We start from the raw sequence: 26,077 nt of genomic DNA on the forward strand, positions 1-26,077 counted from the left end.
AATACAGTCCAAAAAGGAGTCAATATAGCTGGTGTGCCTCTTTCCTATAGTCAGGTTTTTTATTTGTTTGTCGTTAATTGGTTGGTTGGCTGGCTGGCTGGCTGGCTGGCTGGTTGGTTGGTTGGTTGGTTGGCTGGCTGGCTGGCTGGCTGGCTGGTTGGTTGGTTGGTTGGTTGGCATGTTGGAGGGGGCGCTCTTTAGACAGTGACCATTGTTCATCAGGGAGGGATAGGGCCACATGGGTCTATCCTGTTTTATTACTGATTGTTGACAAGGCCAGTCTTGTGCAGTCCTAGAAGTGACTGCTGCTGTGAGGTCAGGACCGCACTGTCTCTGCCGTGCCCAGATGATGGCCATTTTCCCTATCTTCCGAATCTTACATTCTCCTGTCCTGCTTTCATGTTCTGCCCTGAGTCTTAGCGGAGACAGTGTGGATGTGATGTTTAGAGCTGGGCCTTCCACTGTCCCTGATTCTCTGTATGTGCTGCTGTCCTTTGCAAAGAGAAGTTACTCTAAGTAAGGCTGAGCAGCATTTGTCTATGGATATTAAGTATTTAGAAGGCAACTTGGTGCGTGTGGACTTAGATAAACATTAGTAGTAAGTTCTCTAGAGCATAAGAACTCCTCAGCCATGGGTTTTTAACCATATTTACAATACCAGGCATGAACCCCTTCTTGTGGAGTTGGCCTCAAAAATCAATCAGAGAGCACTGTTGTCCATCCATAACGGTCAGGCCCCTATTGTACCAGTGGCTACATTTTGCTTGATGGATACATACTGTAGCTTTCAATATTCTCAGCTAGGTACAGACACTGATGCCTTTCTCCCCATCAGCCTAAACTAGGACCCTGGCACTCTGAAAGTTGGCCACAGGGAGGAAGTTTCCAGCTCAGTTCCAGTTTGACTACTCTGTATCTTGTGGGTGGGTGATGTCTCCAGCAGCAGGGTTTTATCAGTGATCTCTGATGGGCAACCAAGAGGAATGGCAGAAGCCTATATTATTTTGGGAGCCTCTGTGACCTCCCTGACCAACAACTCATGAGGAAGTATCATCCCATACCTGGTATTGGGATTTTTGTTTAATAGCCCATAGCTATTAGGTGCAGCGGTATTCAGCCATGTGGGCTATTACTTTTCTTTCTCTTTTTTTTAGTCAGCTCATTGTTTTGACTCGTAATTATAAATACTTTTTGAGCAATTAAAAATAATTCATTGATGAGAATAGGAATCATTGATTTGGAAATTGATTATACATTGTTGCTGCTCTTGTTGCAACAAAATATCCATCAGCATGGAAGTTCTTTCTTGGTTGCATTGGCAGAGTCGTCTCCAAGGCTCCCATGGTGCAGCTGAGGTTGGAGACGCTGTTGGCAACATCTGGGCTCTTCAAGAATGCTCACTTAGCCTGTGATGGTTACTCTTGCTTCCTCCAGCATACCTGTAGCCATTTCCCAGGGCAATGATCAGAGAGGATGATGTCAAGCCCAGGTGCTTGTGTGTTCTTCTTTCAAAAGAGAGAAATACTGAGTAATTGAACCCTATCAGAGGGAATAAGCGCAAGTGGAATTTAATGAGTCTGTATCTCTGATGAGTTAGCAAAGTCTAAACATTCCGAAGAGCAGGCCAAGTGACCAGGGTGCAAATCCTCACGCAGTCACTAGCTTCTCTAACTCCTATGTGATCATGAGCCAATTGATGGCTCCTTCTGACCTTCAGATACCTAGAAAGAGGATTGTATCAAACAGAAGTACCAGCCCAAAGGCAAGGGGTTAATCCATTTCTTTTCTCCATTAGGTTTATTCACGGCTAGGAACAGTTGCTAGGGTAGTTCTTGCCGTGAAACAAGTGACAGTAACCACAATAAAACATTCTCTTTTACAGACAGGACAGAGCTGAACGGACACAGACAATGAAAGCATATTTGCAGGATGAGCCTTGCCAAGTCACTTTGATGTTTTGTTACACAACAGCGAAGCCAGATGAGGATGATGAAATGACTGAGCCGCAAAACTATGAGGCAGAAGCATTTTTTTCTGCTATCCTTTTTACCCACAGAAATATTCAGCAAGGCCAGAAGAAGAGAGCTCGGATGCAGAGCTCACAGCCCTGCCCAGACCTCCAGAGTCCTTTAGCACCATGTCACTAGAGTTGAAGGCAGCCAGGAGTAGTGTGCATCTGCTTCCGAGGCCTCAGATAACACTCTGTCTTATCAAACCCTGATCAGAGGAAGAGGAGGCCAGAAACACAGGGGAAGGCCTGGCCCCTCTGACCTTCCCGCTATAATGTTTGGGAACAAGCAGGCTCAGGACACTTTAGGAGAGGCATGAAAGAGAAGTGAGTGTGCCTGAGTTCAGTGGGAGAGACATTTATCAAGCCCATCCCACATGCCAGACATTGTGCTGGGAGCAGGGAGGGCATCAGGAAGATCATAGCCCAAGTTACATAACAAGTCATAGTGATGAGGATGATGAACAGCAGAACCCCGAAATTCTGAACCTCAAGACTGATTTAAGAATTAAACAAAACAATTCCTGAAAATCACATAACTTATTGGCAGTACCCAAATCTGTGTCCAAACAGGATAGTTGCTCCAAACACATCAGCCAAATCTTGAAGATAATTAGGCAACAATAAATAAAATGATGAAATCCCTGGTTGGAAGGGACTTTGAAAGTTCACCTGATCACATCTGGTAGCTCACCCATGTCTGTTAGCCTTATTTCTAAGTTCAGTGTTCTTGCTCTGTCTAAGAATGTTTAGGATGAATCAACCTTTTCTTCTGCTTTTTACTAATGCCTAAAATCAGAATTACACTTTGATTTTTAAAAAAAATGCTGCATATGCATGTCAGCAAGTGATGTTTTTCTGCTAACCTTAGTCCAACTTCAAACAGAAACTGTCCTCATGGAAAGGCTGGCCAGATGCAGGTATACGTCTCTGGGAGTTGTCCTGGTTTCTTTTTAAAGTAGGCAATGAATATACTTCTTGACACATGCACATAAGATTTGTAGCAAAAACACCCTTCTTTCATGTAACTGATTTCCCTTTAATCCCCAACCTTAATGTATATCATCCTTGATGCATACTCTCACACGGGCTTTGAACTAGTGAGTGCTAACTCTGAATAATGAAGAAAGAATTGACAGTTTACTTTATAGCTGAGTTCAGGGGACGTGAGGTTGAGGGTAACGGCAGTATAAGTGTTCACCTTTCACCTGGACACAAGCAGGTAAAATAGGGAAGTGCTTAGAAAGAGGTGACAATAAGTTAAAACCCAGAGGCTGTGTGAGCCTCGTGCATTTGCATTTCTAAGTCTGTAAGGCAAAGGCAGTGTTTAAAATAAAAAACCATCACCAAGACAGAAAAACGGCGAGAATTCTATCACAGCACACCGAGTTGCAAACCTTTTAATGAAAGACGTAATTCTTGGGCTGTCTACATCATACTATATTCTCACGCAAAACACTTTAATGCCTGGCGTAAATTATGTTAGACTTTCTTAGCATGTATTACATTTTTTAATCATGGTCTTTGGTCCTATTTTCCATCTGAGTCCAGAAGAGCAATTTCCAAATAAAGCCTGATGTGCTCTGTTTCTCCTCCCTGCCTGCCTCTGGCCTCACCCTCCCTGCTTCTGACCCCCCCCTTCTGCTCTACAGCCGGCCCCCAACCCACTTCCAGGTAACTAGAGTTCCTGGTATATCCTTAGCTGGAAGGTATAATGTGGGGACCGGTCTGAGAAGAGAACACAGGCAGCTTTTCCCTGGACAGGATGTCAGAGAAAGAGGTCATCAAAAATGTTCCAAGCCCCTGTGCAACGGCATCTACAGAGAGATGGGAATTCAGAACAGAACCCCACCCTCCTCACAGCGAATCTATTAGAGGACTCACAATGAGTTGTCCATACCCCCCTGACTCTTGAGGACACAGCTGAAATGAGTTTGAAATGTTCATGTGAGAGGCCAGGGAGATAGCTCAGGGGATAAAATAAACCGTGTGCTGTGTAACTCTGAAGAGTAGTTCAGGTCCTCGTCACCCACATAAAAGCAGGGCAGGTATGTTGAAGTGTAATCCTGGCACTTTGTTGGCAGAGAAAGGAGCCCCCTGGGGCAAAGTGGATAGCTAGACTGACAAGAATCAGTGAGCTCTAGGTTCAATGAGAGACCTCGCCTCAGCAAATGAAGTGGACAGTCGAGGAGGACATCTAAGGTCAACTTTTGGCTTCTGCACACACATTTCCCGGTGCACAGGTAAACACGCACGTGTGCACACGCGCGCGCGCGTGTGCGCGCACACACACACACACACACATACACACATATGAACACACATGAACACACACACACCGTATGCACATGCACAAAAGTCTGCTTACATAAAAAGGACAAAAAGAGGGTCCAGTGCAGGCCCATATAGGCACGTGCTGCTGCTCTGACTCTATACGCTGCTGTAGTCATCCTTACGAAGTACCAAGGAGACAAGACATTTTGAGAAGATGCTATACTGTGTTCATTTCTTCCTCTAAGACAAAATTCGATATTCATATATGCCCATAACACTGTGCATAAGCTTTATGTCTCTGTGTGTGTGGTACCACACACACAAAGCTCGGTGCCTTGTGTCTGCTAGGCGCACACTCTACTACTGAGCGACATCCCTAGGCCCCATATGCTGTTTTTATATCAAATGTCACAATGGACTATGGTTGCTGCACAGTGTCTTCCTTGGGTGTATATAAGCACATCTGACTTACATACCCCAGAATCCAAGGGCATAGAAGGGAGATGTTATGCTCAAAGTCAGTAGAGCAAATGAATAATGTATCCCATGGAGGAAGATGTGAGATATATACCCTGCTAGTTAAATAATTTATATTTCTATTTCATCGTCTCCAAAGCATCTCTAGAAGTTGGAAAAAATGCTCCTTGATGGTGACACAATTCTGTACTCTGTGTTCTAGATAATATGCAATGATAGTAAAATACTAGATGAGTTTATCCATTTTTAATTCAGGAGGTTGGCAACATGACTGTATTTGAGACTTTGCTGGGGGAAGGGAATGCATAATTTAATATATTTTCTGTAGGATTTCCCCTTTTTCCCTGATGGAAAAAATATGCAGTTTTTACTTATTTATCTGTAACTGTGGGTGGGCTATATTTTTTCAGCTGGCTCTTCCTATCTGGGTTTAGGGTCTAAATTGGGGCTTGGTCCAAGGTTAGCTGAAGCACTGGATGAGATGCCGTTGGCTTGTGTTTCAGTAACTATTGATTCTGGGCTGTGCCAGGTCTCCGGGGACTGGAAAGATTCCCTATCTGAGGCTACTTGGCTACAGAAACCCTTCCTCCAACCCTTGCCAACTAAAACACAGTAGGAGCAAGTGTTGTGTGGCAACCGGGTATAAACACAACAGTTGGAATGCTTCAGAAAGAAGCCTGGATTTCCTGGGTAAGTGTATTCAATGTTAAAACAACAATAACAGTGTTAAAAACACATTTGGGGATTGTTAGAATGCCTTGCCCACTGGTTCTCAGTATTACTCTTAGAGGCTTATTAGACGCACTGATGTCTCTGAGAATGATTTCCTCAGAGCCTGTGCTAGAGGCTCCAGACACACAGCAAGATAAGATGAAAATGTGAATTAAAACAACAGCTTGAATAAGGTATATACAATGTCTGTTAAGTCCTTGGCTTAGTTTTAAAGTATGAGATAATGAGAGAGGGATGGAATGAGACTTGGATTTGGCTTTTGATTGTAAGCTCTGAGTTTAAATAAAGCGTTCCTTAAAGCCTGAGGACAGAAGATCTCATAACGTTTTTCTACTCAAAGACTACCCACATGGGGCAAGGGCATGGTCAACCCCACCCCTCAAAAAATCATTTCAAAATCCTAAGCCATTCATAGTGATTTATGCCTGTCACCCCAATGCTTAGGAGACAGATGCAGGGGGATTGCTAATGAGTGAGGGCCCGTCTAGTGGTGGTGGTGGTGGTGGTGGTGTGTGTGTGTGTGTGTGTGTGTGTGCGCGCGTGTGCGCGTGCTGTGTGTGCGCGCATGCTGTGTGTGCGCACGTGCTGTGTGTGTGTTGTCTCTGTGTGTATGTTGTGAGTTTGTATGTGTGTGTGTTTATGTATGCATGTGTGTATATCTGTGTATATGTTGTAAGTTTGTATGTGTGTCTGTGGTGTGTGTGTGTGTGTGTGGTGTGTGTGTGTGTTGTCTCCATGTGTATGTTGTGAGTTTGTATGTGTGTGTGTTTATGTATGCATGTGTGTATGTCTGTGTATATGTTGTAAGTTTGTATGTGTATATGTTTGTGCATGTGTGTATGTCTGTGTGTGTGTCATCTTTGTGTGTATGTTGTATATTTGTCTGTGGTGTGTGTGTGTGTGTGTGTGTGTGTGTGTGTGTGTGTGTGTGCCTTAGCTTTAGTTCTGAGGAATGTTACCTTATTTGGAAGTAAGGTCTTCGCAGATGTAAGCAAGTTGAGATGAAGTTATCAGGACGCATTCTTCCAATAAAGGGAGACGTTGGGACAGACAGATGAAGGTAGCCATGTAGTGGTACAACGGGCAGCCCCTGTGAAGAAAGAGACAGGGGTTACAAGCCAAGGTGTGTCCAGGACTCAGAAAACACAGGAAGACAAGAAAAGAGCCTTCTCTACAAGTTCCACCTCACACTGACCGTTTTGAGAACAAGCCACCACCTTTGGTGTTTTGTTAGAACAAAGCCAGAAAATGAATGCAGATTCTTGCCTCACATCTCCTGTGCGTAGGCTCCTCCTGACTTCTCTGCAAGAAAGAAGAAGTGTTTTACATGAGGATGTACAGTTTGACAATGGCCAGATGAAAGACTGGGCAAGACAGAGACAAAGGGCTAAGTTGAAAGGTAACTTCCTATGACCACAGAGGAGGCTGGGACTAAGGTCAGTGAGTTAGCCTAGTCTCACAGATCTAGCCTCGTACGATAGTTCTATGAGTTTGTATCCAGCCATGGTTCCAAGCCCCCTCAATGTCCTAGAGTCGTGTTGATAGCTTCTGGTGCCTGATGGCTCTGCCCCCTCCCTGAGGCCCTTCTAGAATCCCCTTCAGATTCTAGGGAGCCCGGAGATTGCATGAGACACACTGTTACCACACATCTGAGCATCTGTTTTATCGAAAAAAATGCCTTCTTGCATTCTGATTCTCTCCCTAGCAACCAACCCTTAATGCAAGAAGAGAAGAAAATGAGGGGAGAGAGCCTAGGAACTAGCAGAGAAGGGCCAGCTGCTCACAGAGACAAGCAGAGGCCAGACCATGACGGCAGACGAGGCCAGCACAGCTGTGGGTCCAGTTGGTACCACAGAGGCTCAAATGAGCCTCCAAAGCAAGGCTGTAAGGGAATAGGGCAGCACTAACCCGAGTGAAAAACCACTTTACCTCTCAGCATGCCTCAACTTAAGCCTTACAAGATTACTAAAAGTTGTATGCTGCAATGATAACCACTTACAAGTAATGAATCATAAACCCAGAAAATTAAGTAATTTACTCAAAGGCTTATATCTAATAAGGAATATAGCCAGGTGTCACACTCAGGTGTATTTGTCTCCATCACTGGACTCTTATCTGCTTGTCCTCCAGCCCTCAGCAAGGAGTTTGTCTGGCCACATGTAGGGCAGAACTCATATCCGACAGCAGATCTTGTGTGTCATCACTGGCTCAAGTGTTCACCCAGCTAAAATCTTTTGACCAAGTCGAGGTACATCAGGTACAGCTGAGACTATGTAGTAATGAACACTGGAGGGCGATTTTCCACATTCTGTAAGACTTTGGAGGTAGGAAGAGCATCACTGAATATTTGCACTGAATGTCCATTACAAATTAAGTAGAAGATGGACCTTACCAGCCACTGGCATTTTGAGTAATTTTTTTTTATTAGAAACAGAACAGAGACCTAAGTCTTCTGTTGTCAAGCAACCTGAAAAGATTAGGTACTTTTTCTTCCTCTGACCCTACCCTTTTCTCTAGTTGATATAAAGGAGAGTTTCCAGGTATGATTCAGAACCATGGGTAACATAAACCTAGTTACATTTAAATAAGATTTGCGTTTATCATCTGGCCACCTGTAAGAGTCAAAATACTCTTAACTCTTTGTCTATGTTTAACCCACTCACTTCTGTTCGGCAAACACCAATCTCTCAAAGATTCTGCCTTCTAGAAATCAATGTAAATCTGATTCTACCAACATCTACCAGGATAATAAGATCTGAGAGGTTATAATGGTACCAGACATGCTATGAACAATAGCTATGAATGTGACTCAGTGATTGATTCAACAGATCACAGTGAGATTCCTGGGGGAAACAAGCTATTTAATTATCTCGTGTACTCCAGTGTATTCTAAAGAATCTTCAGTTTGAGGGTAGCTAAGATTCGTGTGATACTATACGCATCATCGGAGCCTGCAGAAAAACAACTCGATTTCACTGCTGCTTCCATTTTGGTCCCAATTCTCGATTCTAGAAAGACCCTATGCATGTATCACCTTTGAACAGACATCTAATTCTTCCCTAGGCCTGAGAACACAAAGCCCTACACACTAACTGCCTTACAGCAGCAGACATTTACTTCCTCTTATTTCTGGAATCCAGAAGTCCAAAACAATTCAAGATGCTGGCAGGGTTGGTTCCTTCTGGGGCCGCCGAGAAGAAAGCTGCTGTATGCTCTCCCTTAGCTTCTGGTCGCTCTAAGGCGGCCCCGGCTTATTCATGCCTCACTCTGCTCTTGTGTTTACATAGCTTTCTCTTTCTAGCTCTGTCTTCACATGACTGTACTTTTACAAAGACACAACTCATATTGGACTAGAGACTTAGCTTAGGCCCGTACAACCCTGTTTTAGCTCTACACATCGGCAGTGGCTCTATTTCTGAATAGCTTACATTCTGAAATGCTGCAGGCTAGAGCCTCAGTATGTCTGGAGTGGGGGGTGGATGGCACAATTCAACGTCTAAGGATATCCAAAGAGACAAACATTAGTGTTCAAATCACTGTAACTATTAGATTACAAATGAGACAAAATACTTACAGAAACTAAAAAAGTAGGTCATGGAAATTTTGATTATAAAAATAATTTAGCTGGGTACGGTGGCACACTCCTTTAATCCCAACAGAGGTAGGCAGATCTCCATAAATTGGAGGCCAGCTTGGTCTACATAGTGAATTCCAGGACAGCCAGGGCTACACATATAAACCCTCTTTCAAAAAACCAAAAGAAAAAAAAAAGAAACAATGTAATTTTTAACTTTTTATATATAAAATAGTTACACCAAAGTAGAATACATATAACATATGCATGGTCATGTACCACACAATGACATTTCTTTTCAGTCAGGCTGTATATGTCCCCAAAGAGTCCATCACCTAGTGACCGAATGTGCATCTTAGTTTATATATGTACACTCTATGATGCTCATACAACGATAACATCAATCAATGATGCATTTCTTAGAACATATCTCTGTCATCAAACCACATATTACTGTATCTTGTCGAAGAGTATAATGGTGTCAATAGACATATAACCCAGTTTCAGAAATAGGACATGCCGGTAAACTTAAACCTCCGTAGGTCTTGCCCTAACCTCAGACTCCTTTCTTCTTTATGGACAAAACAAACGAGGCCCCGCTTCATGGAGCCAACATTTAAAAGGGATGAATGACAGAAAATTACCAATGAAAACAGAAAAGAAGTATCAGATAGAAGGGTCCTATGCAGTGGGTTGAAATGTGATGTTTTATGACAGACAGAAACTGAATGGCTGCTTAGACGAGAAGGGCATGGAGGGCTTCTGTAAAGTGGTAACATTTAAGCTGAGATCCCAGCGAAAAGAGGGAGTTGAGTATGTGAAGACAAGGAGGAAAAAACATTCTAGAACAAGAAGTGAGAAAGTCCAAAGGTCCCCAGGCAAGACAAGTTCAGTTGGTAAAATCTGAGTACCCAGAACTTCGTAAGGGAAGGGTGAGCGCAAGAGACAGGAACGGGTTTTCAGGAGGAGAGAATGAGGAAGGGCTGAGGAGAAAGAGGTGTGGTGGGGACATGGAGATACAAGTGGAGATGGACAGCATGGCTGGGATGTTCTTTAGAGGGTCTGCAGGGTGGACACCGGCACTGGATGTGGGAAAGACAGAAAGAGAAGACAGAGTCGCTGGAATGGAGTTGAACAGCTGGATGAGTTGTATTTTAGTAAGGGGGGAAAGATTTACAGAAAATCAAGTTTAAGGAGGCATGTAAATCACAAGCTTGCTTTTGATGAGATATTTGTCAAGTGAGCATTTTTAAAGAGATTTTAAAAATGTACGTGTATGTATGCGAGCCTTTGTAAGTTCATGTACGCCGTGTGTACGGAGGAGCCCACAGAGGGAAGCTAAAGGGGGTATCAGATTCCCAGGAACTGGAGTCACAGGCAGCTGTGAGCCTCCACATGGGTGCTGGGAACTGAGCTTGCATCCTCTGTAGAGAAATGTGGAGTCTTAACTGCTGAGCCATCTTTCCAGCACCGTCATGTGAAGATTTTCATATACACTTGCATTATAAATCTTTGTTCTTTGTTAAAAAGCCATCCCATCCCGGGCTGTAATAGTCAGCTTTGTATTAGCCAAGATCTTTTCTCTAGTTGGTAAAATTTTTGTGACCTTTTTTTCTTTGCTTCCTGTTTATTAAACACTCCATTCCTCACCATCTATTTTTAGAATTGGCTATGTAAATGAGCCAAAAGGTCTACCTCAGGTGCCATTCCTCAGATGCTGTCGAACACCTTTTTCAAGGCAGGGGCTGCCTGGCCAGTGAGACTAGGGATCCTCCTGTCTCTGCCTTCCCAGAGCTGGAATCACCATGCCCTGCTACTTCTTGTCTCTTCTTTTCTAAACTTGGGCTTGGACAGCAAGGACTTCACTGACGGAGCTATGTCCCTCGTCCCCACATAATCTACTCTTGATTTGTTTACTCGTCTGTAAAACAAGAATAACTAAACTCTCCTTGCGGAATTGTATTAGGTTTTGGAATGAAGTGATATATATATATATAAATTGCCTATCCCATTGCTTGGCACATGGCAAACTCTAGGCAAATGTAATATTCTTTGACTTCCTCACTGGAGGGGCTAAATTACACAGCCCACACAGGACCCAACTTCAAGAACTGACTTAAGATCTGAGAAAGCCTCTTTAAAAATATCTCAGGCTTCATTGCTTGAACTAAATCCAAACTTTTAAAAGCTATTAAGAGGCAATGGATGATTTGATTCAGCTACATAACATGAGGCTGTGTAATTAAACATATATATCCTGAAATTAATTTTACATTCACTTTTATAATACAGCTCACTTATATAGAATAACACATGGCTTCTCATTGAGCAGCAGACTGCCATTCAATCAAACAGCTCAGGATAGACCATAAAAATGTGAAAATGCAGCATCAGCACCAAATACGGTTGTGGGATTTTAATATTCACTATCATACTCTTACCTGGGTAACATAAAAATGGATGAGAAAAAATACTAAGAAATTGTGAACTTTTAAGTAGATCACATTTCTGTTTAAACGTTATTGAGTTATCTAGATTTATGGTAAATAAGACAAGAGAAATTTAGAGATTTGTCTTTCAAAGTAAGATCATCAGGACTGAGATAATTTTGGTTTAAAATTTTCAATTATGAAAATAAAAACTTTTACAGGCTTTTGAGTTTATTAGTTTCCATATTTCTTCTTTTATCTTCTAAATAAAAACTACTGAACTTTATGACAGAAACATTTTCTGAATCTCAACTACAAATAACCCACATTCTTGCACAGTTAGAGGGTAAGGAAGAGACTATCTACAGATCCAAAAAAAGATAACCAATTTCAAAACTCCACTCCAAATTGGAAAAGTTATAGTGGGTAGCTTCAGATAGCTTAATTATTGCTAAACCATGTAAGCAATAATGGTCCCTACCCTAGGAACACTGCTTTAAATAATAGCTCTAATCTTACAACAATCACTTGATGTCATTTAACTAATACTACTATTAAAGGACAGTCGTGAGGCTACTTATTGTCATTTTAATGATCTGCATCAAAATTCACCTGGTCATACTCCCACGAAGGGTACCACTTTCCTTAGCATTTCTGAAGCTAAGTTTCATTGTCTGTGTGAATGCATAGGGGATGGAAGGACCAGGTAGAAAGGTGTAGTAGACAGTGGTATGTGTGACCCAGATTTGCCTTCTCAAATCAAGGTGTCATTCTCAAAGCTGTTGTGAGTATTGTTTATTGATAACTCAGAAGTGAGAGTCTCCTGGGGATTTTGTCTTTGACCAAATGGAAGCTGCCATGCCCAGGGTTGCATGACCTTGTCAAGTGAAGCCCACATCTAAGCCCGGACAATAAAAATAGTTAGCAAGCACAACTCTCTGGCTTAGATGTCCAACTCAGGGACATCTCTGAAAAGACATCCCAGCTCGAGACCACACCCATAGGCTCATATGAGACTTCTGTTGTGATCCCAATGTGGCTCACTTCCTTTCCTCGGTGCCTGACAGGTGCTGCTTCCTCCTACATCCACCCATGAGCCCTCTGCATGTCAATCTGGCTCAGACTCTTTGCTCAGAACATGACCCAGAACTTGCCTATATTTCCTATGGCTGCTAGTCTTCCATCCCCTCCCTAGTAAGCTATAGAGGAGAACACACGAAGGGGAGGATCCTGATAACTCTACCACGTGGGTTGCCTTCATTCTTGCAGGAAACAAATCCGATAGATGCACACAGTGAATCGGCTCAGAAAGGATGTGTAAACCTACTCTCTAAGTCTTGGGGTCGAGTGTGGAACTGTTACCCTCTTGCTACCAGAAATCTCTGTAGGGTTGGATATAGTGAACCTTGGCCTCAGCCCAAGCTCAAAGATGTGTGACTCATCTCCTGGGTTTCAAAGGACAGGGGGAGCTGTGAAAGGTCGGCACCAAATCTGCTCTGGTCATAGCGGACCTGGAATACCAGTGGTGATGCGGAGGCCTCCAGTTTAGAATGAAGACACCACATCCTGGGTGGCCTTCAGCATTCCAGTGCTTGTCACTTAAGCTGGGCCCAACCATTAATCACATCCAAGCCAACATAGTGTTGAAATAGACCCTGTCGACTCTGGGATTAGGTGACTGAATAACTGAACCTTGGATTTGCAAACATTACCATGAAGCCTGCCGAAGCTGATGCAGCGAGAATGGGATGGCTTCAGAGGAAGCATGTGGTCTCCACGTATCAACTCTATGAAAATAATGAAACAGTCAGCAGAGGAACAATGTGGTCAATGAAGACTTTTGAATCTAATCACCCGCATGTAAATGTTTCTTTAACATCAGAGTGAGTTATTTTCCCCAATACAACAATCATTCTTACTAAACACTTTGGTGACCCCTAGGAACTTCTCTAGATAGAACCAGCTAACTCCCATCACACTAATGAATGATTAATTGACTTAAATGACAAAAGACACCAGGAGGGGGAAAAATTTCTTTTAATGTAATTAGAGAAAGTAGTTGCCGTCCTGCTGTTATGGTTTGTAGATGAAGTGTTCCCCTACAAAGGCTCATAGTTAACAGGTTGGTATCCAGCTGGTGATATAATTTTAGAAGGATGTGGCCTAGCTGGAGGAAGAAAGTTACTGGGGTGTGGCCTGGGTGGGGCTGTATCACAGTTCAGGGGGTCACTCTGTGCCATGTATTCTTTGCAGTGAGACACACAGCACCCTCCACACATCCCTGCCCTTGTGACACTCGGCTTCACTGTGAACCAAGACTCAGCAAAGGCAAGGGCTGTGTACTGACGTCTCTGGAGCTGTGAGCCCAAATAAATACTTCCTCCTGAAGGCTGTTTCTTTGTCGAATTTTGTCACAATGATAAGAAAAGCAAGCAACCCGTCTGATAAGCCAGTGCTCTACTTCCCAGACGTGGTTTCTTCTCAGCAGCATTTCAAAAATACTTAAGATATGAAACAATTCCATTCAACCAGTAAGTTGATTTCATTTGACAGGCTAAACTCTGTGGAGAACTCATTTGACTGGGCAAGGTGCCCTGCTCCTCAAAAATGCAAACTATTATTCGACAATCTAAACAGTCTATAACTCTCTTTGTTAACATTGTTCTTGCCAAAATTTAAACAAAGTGATAAAACTCACCAGGTTTCCCTCTCTCCTGACCATTAGGAAACCCAGAGCCAAATGTAATATTTAATTACAGTGATAATTTTCAGCTTAGATTTTCCTAATGAAATCATGCTTCTTTTCCCACTCCACCTGTATCTTATTATCCAACACACATTAACTATATACAATTTAAGTAATGTAGTTTGTCTTCAAGCAAGGTATGGTGAGTGGCTTGTGCCTGTGATCGCAGGACTGAGGAGACTGAGGCAGACAAACGCTATGAGATGGAAGCCAGCCTGGGCTAAAGAATGATTTTCAATACAGACTGGACTATGCAATGTGAGGTTGTCTCAAAAAGCCAAGAATTAGAAGGAGTAAGAAAAAAAGTTTATCCTTAGTAAAAAGCCAAAGAATATTCTGGAAACTATTTTTATCTAGCTGATCTAGTAATTTAAGTCTGACGTGTGTCGGTGGGGAGGTGAGGGACAAGTGGTTTATAAGTTTGTAACTTATTAAGAACCGGGCAGCAAGGAGAATTAAGATGTTTAGGTCTAATCCTTCTCCAAAGAGCACAGATTTGCAGAGGAGCGTGTCAAGACAGTGCATAATCTACCACAGAAAGGAAAACCATCTTTTCAACGTGGAGTCTGTTTTCCCAAAGTGAGCAGACATGCACCCCAAGCAGTTCTGTCGGATAAGCTATATCCTAAGTCTTCTTCGACTGCTCTGCTTAAATACAATGTAGATATTAAAGGATTTATTTTACAAAACCTACAGTTAAGGCTTCTGTTGGGTCTTCAAAATGATTTGCTGCCACGGATGTTCTTTGGGTGAGAGCCCAGCTTTCCAGCCTGCCATGACAAAAGTTCACATGAACTTAGATAATACACAGGCATTAAAAGCTCTCCTCCTCCTTGCCAATATTCCTCATGCCTTTAGTGTATTCAGATAGGATGAAATGAATCTTTATAAGAGCTGCTATTACTTGAGATAGTGCCATATGTAGATACCTATATCAATTTTAAAATCTAGTTCCACATTCTTTATATGCTGGAATGTAAGATAATAGAATATACAGTTAGATACAGTGTGGAGTTTGATATAAAAATCAAAATCCTAAATCCCAGTGACTTCTTTTCTTTTCTTTTTTTATAATGGTAGTTCCATTGTGGGTTAGCTAACTCTTCAGGGTAGCTTCCCCTCATGCTGTGACATTGAGATCCAGGTTGTTTATGTCTTTTAGTTTCAACATTTGAATTCAGGCTCTTCTTTGTATCATGTTAGGAGTAACGAGGGTCAGCATTACACATTGACTCTTGAAGCCTCCCCTTGCCTTACCTCAACAACTTTGAAAGCCCTGGCTAGTCAGTGAACAGCAAATGCCTCTGTCTCAGGGAATGTTCAGTACACTAAATGGGTGTGCAAATGCCACATACCTCACTTGGTATACATATAGGTAGAACCAATGACACTAATTTAAAATTCCTTGATTAGTGGTACATTCTTACTTACACATCTAAAAGTAAAACATAGCTTTGCTTACTAAAATAACTCTCTCTCCCAAATTGTTTACAGATGACTTTGTGAAATTAAGATTTTTTTGTTGTTGTTAAGACATTGTTTTATTATTTAGATGACAAGGGGTCAGTGACATATTCCATACAGGCAGGAAATGGGGTTTCACCTGAATGAGATTGCTTACAGTGCCAGGCACCAGAATTCTTTCAGTCTTCTGAGGAATTCGCAAATCTCTGCCCTCCAAAAGGAAACTAGGAATGAGAGGCATTGTTCACAAAGACAATAGAAAGAGAATGCTTTTCTCAAAAATGAATAAGACTATTAAGTGAACCTCTTCTTTGTGGTGGGGAAAGGATGCCAATAGGCTGGCCCAGAGCCAGAGAGCAAGGATCCTGTGCAAAGAGCTATTGGGGGCACCAACCTTGTAGAATAAGGAGTTGAGAGGGAGAAAAAGACAGGCTGGAGCCTGGGACTTTGCTTGGTACCCCAGTTCTTGCAGAAGATTCTGAAGAATGTTTTGGGAAGACCACGTGTTTAGTTTATCTTTCGGTCAATTTCTGGGAGGTGAGCAACAGATCCTGTTTATTAGATAGATGGGAGAATGCCATTAGTAAGGAGAGTCCAGTAGAAGGCTACCTTTGGGCAGACAAAGGTGGGGTCTCAAATTGTTGACCATGATTGTAATCTTTGACACCGAGAGAGTTGGGGTGTCGGAAGATGACGCTGGGGAGGACACGGGCCAGATTTTCCTCTAAAGCCAATGCAGAGTCCTTGTGGGGTTTGAGAAATGGATGTTCATCTTAGAAACAACTGGGGAGCAATTGCAGTAATGCAGGCTGGAGATGCTGAGTTTAGGGACTCGGCCCGTGGTGATGCTAGAGATCAGCTACTTGGCAGTAGAGTCCAAGGAAGTTGAGCTATGGCCGGTGGGTGTGGGAAAGTAGTGAGTGACCTGGGAAAACCTCCAGATTTCATGCTTGGAAAACCGGATAATGATGGACCCATGTTTGCTGGGAAAACAGCAGTACAACTGTAGATAAATAGTGGGGCAATTCTGTGAATGGTGAATCCGAGCCATCTGATACTCAATAATTATTCTCTGATTATGTGCCTTCTCGAGTCTTAAAAGAGAAGAGAAATGGCTATTTTCTAGTATCTGGGATTCATCTATACTGTGCTGAGATGTTCTGGATAGTATTATGAATCTGTTAGGAATTAAAATAATAGAGGCTCAACCCTCACTTAAAGTTGTCTTCTACTGAGACGTGGAGGCAATCATTATCATTAGATCCCACTGCTGTATCCTGCGCAGTAAACTAGATCTCCTGGTTCTGACGGCTTGGACCGCAGCTATGATTTTTCCATTCTCTGGATTCTGTTCCTATATATCACTCGTAAGTTATATTAGCATCTACAGCACCCACAGAACAGAGCTCTTACTTCAGTTAGCCTCTCCACTGCCACATGCAAAATTCTCTAATGCTGATGGTCATAGGACTGGCTTTCCAAAGCAGTGATGGAGTGTAGGAAGTAAATGAAGTCCTGAGTGAATGTGTGCTGCTGACATGGGCACAGCTATGTCAGGACCTCAGTGCCTCAGAGCCGTAGGAGTGACAGCACCTTCCCCAGGTGAGGTCCAGAGGGATGGCGAAACCTTCCTCCGGTCTGGGTGCAGAGGTCAATAGTGCACGCTGAAAATGTCCATAGTAGCTGTCTTCCCCCGGGTGTTTCCAGCCTGAAGAGTGCTCCCTACTGACACTGGTCCTAGAGAGATCAGCCAAGGCTGCCTCCTTGTTCAGCTCTGTCTAATAACCCCACCTTCCTGTTAGGCTGTGTACAGTAAACACTCTGGGCTTCTGGGATGCTGTGACTTCTCAATCAGAGAGCCCAGACTTCCTGACCCCAGCTTTTCTGTGTCTGTGTGTCTGCCCTTTCTCCATTCCCTTGATGCCCCAGTTAGGTCAATCCCCGGGAGCTGTGCAAGAATAAGGCAGTGAAAGCTGGACGGTGGTGGTGCTCGCCTTTAATCCCAGCACTCGGGAGGCAGAGGCAGGCAGATCTCTGTGAGTTTGAGGCCAGTCTGGTCTACGGAGTGAGATCCAGGACAGGTACCAAAACTACACGGAGAAACCCTGTCTCGAAAAAGACACCGCCTCTTGGATGCACAGGCAATCACTTTCTGTGGTTAGAAACTACTCCCACCAAGGTCATGTCATCAGTTACATTGGAGCTATCCTATGTGTTCTTATTCTCTTCTCCCAAGCTTCAATGAGACATTGTATCAGACAGAGTTCTCTAAAGGAAGAGAACCCACAGAATGCACACACCTACGACAAAAAGGACGTTTTATTGGGGTTGCCTACATAATAGGGGCCGCATAACTCAACAGTGAGTGACAGCATCTTGGAGAAATGCTTGCTCAAGCCAGGAAACTGTGTGCCTCAGCTGTCCCGGCCAGCACTGAAGGCCTGGAAGTTTCATGAACTTCGTTAGTAGTGAGTTCCTGTTGTGAGGTCAAAGAAGCTGGACTCTGATGTATTTAGCCGACGGCAGGGGAAGCAGCGCAGGTAGACACAATCACCCAGAAAGGAAGTCTGCAGGTGTGCACATGCTGCCTTCCCCACGGCCCCTTTCATCTAGGCTGCCAATCCACTCGAAGGTGACACCACATTCAGGACTGGTCTCCCTCCCTTCCTTCAACCCAGTCACTGTCAGGCATGCCAGTCCTCTCTGACGCACGAGCACATGGGGACACTTACTAGTCTGGGTAAGACGTCTCTTAATGCAGTCAGGTTGACAACCAGGACCGTCACAGGTGCCAGGATCCCTGTCTGATACGTCAAAAGCATCCAGTCAATGTTTGTGGGAAAACTCATGATTTATGAACATATTACATGGAGACCCTTTTTAGAAAGGGATCTTTCAGAATCTGGAGGTGTACTTCTGTGGTAGAATACTTGCCTACCGTGTGTGAGGAATGTCAGCTGAGCTCCTAGCCCAACAAATAAGATAAATAAACAGCTGTTGTTGCCAACAGGCTTGTCACTTTTTAACAGCCTTCATACTGATGGTACACACACCTTCTCTGGTGAAAAATACAAAGATAATGTTTAGTACCATTTCTTCTTTACTAACTGTCTGGAAATACCTAACTTCATCATGTATCTATAGCCAAGAATTCAACACACACGTGTTGAGGCAAACAGTTCAACCTTGTTTGCCACACGCCTTCTCCCAAGTAATGTGCTAATGATGCTCCTTACAGATGAGGGAAACATAGCAGGAAGGAGAATAACATATATTTAATTAGAAACATTCGAATTTATTCTTAATTTAATTCAGCCATCCAGCAGCCACGATTAGATTTGCGTCATGATGTATCTTCAATACTATCTATTTTCATAAATGTAAACTTTCTCAAACATTGCTCTGATGGAGCCTGACATTTTAAAATATGTCCTATTGTCCTTTTCTGTGGAGTAGACCAAGCATGGAGTGTTCACTCCTATATCATTGTCACCGTACTATCAGACCAGATGGCCACTTCATCATAGAATCAAGAATTAGGAATAATTTATGCTCTTCCTTGCTCTAGAATGTGAAAATAGGGAGCATTTGCTGCATGCAAACCAGGAAGAACAGCTCACAGCCGCAGCCGCAGCCTCTGCAGAGGGCATTTGCACTGTGGCTTTTTTGTCTGCAGGAACTGAGGTGCATTACATGGAGCACAGAACTGCAGGGCCACGGAGAAATTGTGGGAGCACACAAGTGGATGCTTCATCTGCAGCCGAATGAAGCCTAGAGCACCTCTCCGTTAAGGGAAGCAAGTTGCAATGAAGCAGTTCTAAAATGGGAAAGATCATATCTAACCTCCCATTGTTTCAAATTCAAGGATTTCTCCCTCCATAGGGGGAAAATGTTGGCTTACTGTGCAGAGCAGTTGTTTTTATGTCTGTGGACATTAACTGTTAGAAACGGAAGAGCTATTTATCCTCAGCTTGCTGAAGAGAACAGTGGAATTTTCTCTTTATTGGTCTATAAATAAGCAATCTGAACACACCCTTTATTGGGAGACGAGCCACGGCGACTCATTACACACACCAACTGGCTGGCCGGGTTCCCTTTATTTCATATTGCTGTAAGCATGCAGATGGAGGCATAGACAAAGGGGTGCCCTCAAACTCTCACAAGTGTCGAGAGTGGGGATCAACCAGTATCCTCTAAGGGAAAGAGAAATGTGTTTAACAGCGTGAGCATCTCTGTTGAGAGAAGCTAACATAACCTTAGATGCGACAAGTCCAATGGCCGCTGGCTTCTCTGCCATAAAGTCACTTATGATCAACAAGGTTCTGTAGGGCATTGGGCTTTGTCTGCATAATAACAAGCCAACTGGTTAAGACAGTGAAACACAAACAACGACCTGTTCCAAAATTTCAGCTCAAAGTCTGCAGGCCAACGGTCTGTTTGCATCAGTTTTTACATATCAATTATTTGTGGTTGTGAACATACAGAAAAGCCATCGAAAACACGTTAATTATATGGTCCATATAATCTGCTCTCACTGTTTAAATCTATTTAACGCACTCAGAAGTATTAGCTTCTTCAGGTTAGATACCCACAAAACAGATAGTCATGGCAGGCAGTTGTGTTGGGGGGCAAAATTAAAAGGATGCCAAGGGGAACAGGAAGAGAGACGGAAAACTTATCAAATTGGAAACAAGAAGAGTCAGCTGGCTCCATTTCTGAGGAAGGAATTCTCTCTGCTTGTTCTCTGTATGGCATGAGAGTCTCACACTCCTATTAATGATGATACCTCTTCCATCAATATCTTGGACTATTACCAGTGTCTGAGAGAAATTTTATTGGCTGCTGCAGTTCATTGAGAATTAATTGATATGACACACTTACTCTACATGAACTTGGAAAAAAAAAGTCTATCAAGTGAGTGATTTAATTCATTTTATGTTAATTATAAATTATGCCAGGAAACACCATTATGGATGGACTTGTTTCCAGCTTTCAGATTGCATGTGTGAGCAGTTTGTACTTCCAACACGTTGGATACTCTGACTGACCAGCTTATACCTTAGGAGAGGCGTTCATCTGGCATTCTCTCTCAGTCCTGTTAGCAACATGGCGTGTTCTTAAGCAAATTAAGCCAGGAGGAGGCAGCAAAATGGCTCACTTACCTTTATTTGTAATTTAACCAACATTATGAGCGACAACCTCCGCACTGGACTATTTGGAATTTTTGCTCGCACTCTGTATATATTTAAATAATCCCCTAAGTGTTTGGAGAAATTGAAAGGGAAGAGGGTGGGGGTGGGGCTCCTGCCAAGTCAAATGGAAAATAGAAGATTATTTTAGAAGGAGCGCGTGAAGACTTGCTTGTGAAGGCGGCTTCCTGAGGGCTGTTATTTTCATTTCCTGTGCTATCCTGCCGATGAGTAGATTCTTCTGGATGCCCCTCTCAGCCTGCTAGGCTCACACTGTTATTAAAGGGAGCCCATCAGAACTGGGTAGTTGTTATTCAGGAGCGTAACTCACATCATGGGGGATGGCATGTCTTCCCACTCGTGCTGGTCCACTGGTTCTAATAGCAACCTGGAGCTCAATTTCCCCCTTAAGAACATTGCATTTCATGTGGAATGTCAATTATTAAAATGCAGTGTCCCGTGTCTTACTTCTCACTAGATGAATTCATTTGCAAAACTTGCTAATTTATGCAAATGATCCTTAACCTGTAACTGCCTGGAATCTATTTTCACTGTTTCCTAGGTCTGGGTAGCTTCTGAACATAGATGGGAAGGAAATCATTACTACTACGGAATCTTCAGTCTGTAATCATTATATTGGCTATTGAGTTGTTACCAAAAAATGTAGCACCATTACAAATAGATTAAAAAAAGGTGGTTTCAAGTGGAAGCCAGACGACAGCTGAAAAAAACTAGAGATCAGATTAAAGATAGAACTGAATGGAAAGATCTGATACCTGTATCTGCTGACACCTCTGAGTCATGTTAGAAGCTAATGACCTCTTCTCTTGAAACTAACTGGTCAATAGTCCAAACAGGGTCTATCAGCTGCTAGCAGAAGCAGATTCACCGAGTGGGCAGATACATTTCTGTATTTTAGTGACTGCAAAACACAATAGGATCCAGATGCCAATTTAGATTTTTGGTCAACCTTTTAGGGAGTGCGTGAAGAAAAGACATGTAGGAGGCTGAGGCAGGAGGATCATGAGTTTAAGAGTAGCCTAGACTACTAGTAAGATCCTATCTCAGAAAAACAGTGCGGTAGCTGATTACTGTGTGTTCACACATTTACACGTGTGCACACTTGTGTATTAGAAACATGAAGACACAGTGGGCCCGCTTGGTGTGTGTGCACTTGGGTGTGAGTCCACACATACCTCTTATATAAAGTCTTCTGGTTCCTCTCCAAACTGATCGGGTTTTGTGTGTACTTGCACATCACTGGCACTGTGTTTTAATCCAAAGTTGGGAGAACCTCTTCTCTAATTTTTGTCCCCACCAGCCTTCACTTACTGTTACACACACTCCTCTGAATGAGCAGTTGAAACAGCTCTCTGCAGACCTTGGAGCTGCTTTCCTTTCCTCTTAGAGGTCAGGAGAAGGATTCTGATTCCTGGCCTGGAGAGAGCTAACTAGGGAACAAGCTGGTGTGTGTGTGTGTGTGTGTGTGTGTGTGTGTGTGTGTGTGTGCATGTTTGCACACCAGTCTACGATGTGTGAGAAGAGGAGGGTCGGCTGACCCTGGACTATCAATGCCAGCTAGCCAGCTCCCCTGCAAACTTCTGCATCACCATTGGAATGACTATCCTTGGTCACCCTCCACTCACTGCGTACGACGACCTCTGACTTCCCTGGGTTTACATATACCTGGTTACAAGTATACTAATGATCCACTCTCCCAGCAGCTGGAATTTTCCTTTAACAAGTGTACTGGTAGTTGCAAAATGGGAAGGGGTATCTGAGAATATTAGAATGGATTCTTTCAACTCTATAGTGGATTTCAATTAGGGAGAAAACGAGAAACTGCCTTGGGTAAAATGTGCAATTTACCACTTCAAGGACCCTCCAAATTCCACATTTTACCAGGAGCCCCTGTTGAATCACTCACTGCTCCTGTTTCTTTCAGAGCTGTGTCTCTTTAAATCTACTGAGGAAGATATTCCTTCTGGCCCACAGGATGCCAAAATGACTCGATGATTTATTTATGCAGCGCTTGGCAGCCCATAGTCCAGATTGTGGCTGAAGCTGAATTTTATGAGCCTTCCCCTAGTGAGTATATTTTAAAATTATATTAAAAATATATTTTTTTGCAAACCTCAGTTGTGTTTGGTCTCGCCTCAGGCCCTGACAACAGTGGTGAGGGAAATCGGGAATTAATAATTACCACCAAGGGCCTAGCTGGTGAGATTTGTACTGTGAGGGCTTACATTGACTGTTAAGCTTTTAGTAGAAGAAGGAAAGCAGTACTATTCTGGCCGAAATGCTTTGATGGTGAATGAGACCTTTTCTATTTGTAACAACTTACCCAGTCCTTCAACAGTTATTCATGGTGCTTCTTACAATATCCTGGGAATCATCTTCAGCGTGGGAGACTGGGATTAAAAAAAAAAAAAAAGACAAAACCCCATCCTGCTTCTCCTAAAACAGATATCTCTGAGGAGCAGAGGAGATAGACAATGAGCAGGTAAGTAAATACTATAATACTGTAGGTAGACAGAATGGTTCCAAGTCACACATAACACATACACACACACACAAAGCCCCCAGGGCCCCAGAGACTGGAGCTGGGGTCTATCTTAGGGGATGCTTACTTTAACGATAGCTTCTCTAAGATTAGAATACTAGAAAATCTGATAAGACAGTTTCCTAGACAGTTTTAGTTTGGCAAAATCGAGGTCAAGAGGAGCCCATGATGTAAGGCTCAGATGAGAGGGATTTTAGAACAAAGCTCAGGAGCTAGAGGCACAAAGATTCGGACAGCGCGGCTCTGGGAACAGCTCTGCAGGTCAGCGCTGTACGTCTAAGCTCCCCGACCAGTGCTTCATTATTGAAAGAGACTCGAGTGTCTGTCATTCGGAATAAGGGCGCCAGGGGAAGGAGGGCTTTACCCATGAACGACAGAAAGTGACCCAATGGGCATGAGAGCCTGCCCATTCTGGTTGGCCCTGATTGGTGGTGGTAGTTAGCATTTTGTAGCCCACTATCTCTTTCTTGTTGGTTTGTTTTGGGGGTTTTAGTACAATTCACACTTTTACATCATTTGTTTTCTATATCAATTATGTAAAGTATTGCAATAACCGATGGACAACTATCATTTAAAAAAAAATGGTGAATTTGATCTCCTTACCAGCTAACCATTTCCTTTAAAAAATGCAGCTACTTCACCATTTTAAAGGAAGTCATTTTTTGAGATTAAAATTATACTACTTCTCTTGCTAGTTGAAATTTTCTGGTAGCCCATTACTTCTTTTCAAGTTTTGACCAGCTTTATGTCTAGTCTTAAAACTGAAGTCATGCCTTCCAAGTATTAAAAAGAAGAAAAAAAGTTTAAAAATACATGGTTGGGCATCAGGGAGGAGCTCAGAGAGATGACTCAGGCGTTAAAAGTGCTCCTTGCTTTTCCAGAGGGCCTGAGTTAGTTTCCCAACATCCACACTGGGAAGCTTTTAACTACCTGTAACTCAGATTCTGGGAGATCCTAACCTCTGCACATGTGTGCGTACCCACACAGAGACATGCCCACATACACATATAATTAAAATAAAATGAATATTTTTTTTAAAAAAAAAAAACCCTCTGTGGGTAGCAAAAGTACTCACATCAATCTGCCTGGCAGACTGCTCAAAGCTGCAGTTTGCTAAGCAGTCAAAGAGAGGATGGACTTGAGTTCAAAGCCCTTGTCTGGTTCTTATTGCTGACATGGAGAACTAAATCTGGCTGCATTCACCACTGCCAAGAACTGAACAGAAGCCGGGGACTGAGTCTAGATCAGAGAAGCTGAGGGTCCTTTTTGTTTCCACTAAAATCATAACCATGGACAAATGCTACTGACCATCTTTAGAACTTTGTGGAAGCTCTGTTGACCAAGGAACAAAGACTTCATCATTCAACTGAAACTCACTTAAAGCATTTCAATAGCCCTTTTAAATAAACAAAGACTTATTTTCAAAGCATAAAATTTCAGGAAAAAATTTTACGCATAGAGGAAGAGATGTAATTATTACCATGTAATGTTAATTCGAGTGTCAAAAACAAATTACTTAATTTATTGGGTGCAGGAAATATACAAGGATATTACATAAAACATGAAATAGATACTTCCTTGCCTACTGAGTATCCAATTAATCATAATTCAAGAAAGGCCCTAAACACTGAAGTTAATGTGATTTATTATATGCAAACTTTTGAATGGTCATCTTTTTTTTATTTTATTTATTTATTTTATGTGTATGAGTTTTTGCTTGAGTGTGTCTATGTACCTCACATGCAGTACCCTCAGAGGCCAGAAGAGGGCACTGGATCACTTAGAACTGGAGTTGCAGATGGTTGTGAGCAGCCCTGTGGGTGGTGGGAACGGAACCTGGGTCCCCCGGAAGAGCAGCCAGTGATCTTAATTACTGAACCATCCAGCCACCAGTGAGTGGTCGACTTTTTTAAAGATGGTATTACTGGGCTAAAGATGAAGCTTAGTGGTAGAGCATTTGCTTAATACATGCAAGACCTTAGGTTCAATTCCCAGTATAAAAATAAATTCCACCAAAAAAAAATGTATAATTTCTCTACAACAAGATCAAGAATCAGGCCTGTTAATTGAGATTGCTTTATGAAGAAAAAAAAGTATGTATGCTCCAGTGAAGGCCCTTACGTGTAAATGCAAACAAGAATTATAGTAATTTTGTGGTCTCAAAGTATTCTGATGGGAAGATTCAACTTCACTGGTGTCCCATGGGTCAGGTCCACAATTAAGATTTTTGCTGATCTGTTGGGAGAACTTGGCTATAAAGAAACACATCATGGAGACTGCAGAAGATCTTGATCTTCTCTAGGCAGGGTGTAATGCTTTCAAGGTGATGACAGATTCTGGGCTCCGTGGATGCTGTGGGTCACTGAGACTGTGGGTACCTTCATCTGCCTCCCACAAGCCAGCTCTCCAGCTTACCCTATGGCTGGGCCTCCTGGAACACTTTTCCTTCCTTTCTTCTTTAAAAAAAATATTTATCTTTTGTTCTTTGAGAGTTTCATACATGTAGATCATTTTTTTTGTCCTTCTCACCCCTTATTGCCATGTCTCACCCCCCCCCCTTCCACTGAAACCTTTTCCAGTCAGCTCCCTTCCCACCCTCCTGTCTTGTGTGGTGTAGGTAG

The sequence above is a fragment of the Peromyscus leucopus genome, chromosome 4 (genome assembly GCF_004664715.2).
Source record: "Peromyscus leucopus breed LL Stock chromosome 4, UCI_PerLeu_2.1, whole genome shotgun sequence".
NCBI classification, from domain to species: domain Eukaryota; kingdom Metazoa; phylum Chordata; class Mammalia; order Rodentia; family Cricetidae; genus Peromyscus; species Peromyscus leucopus.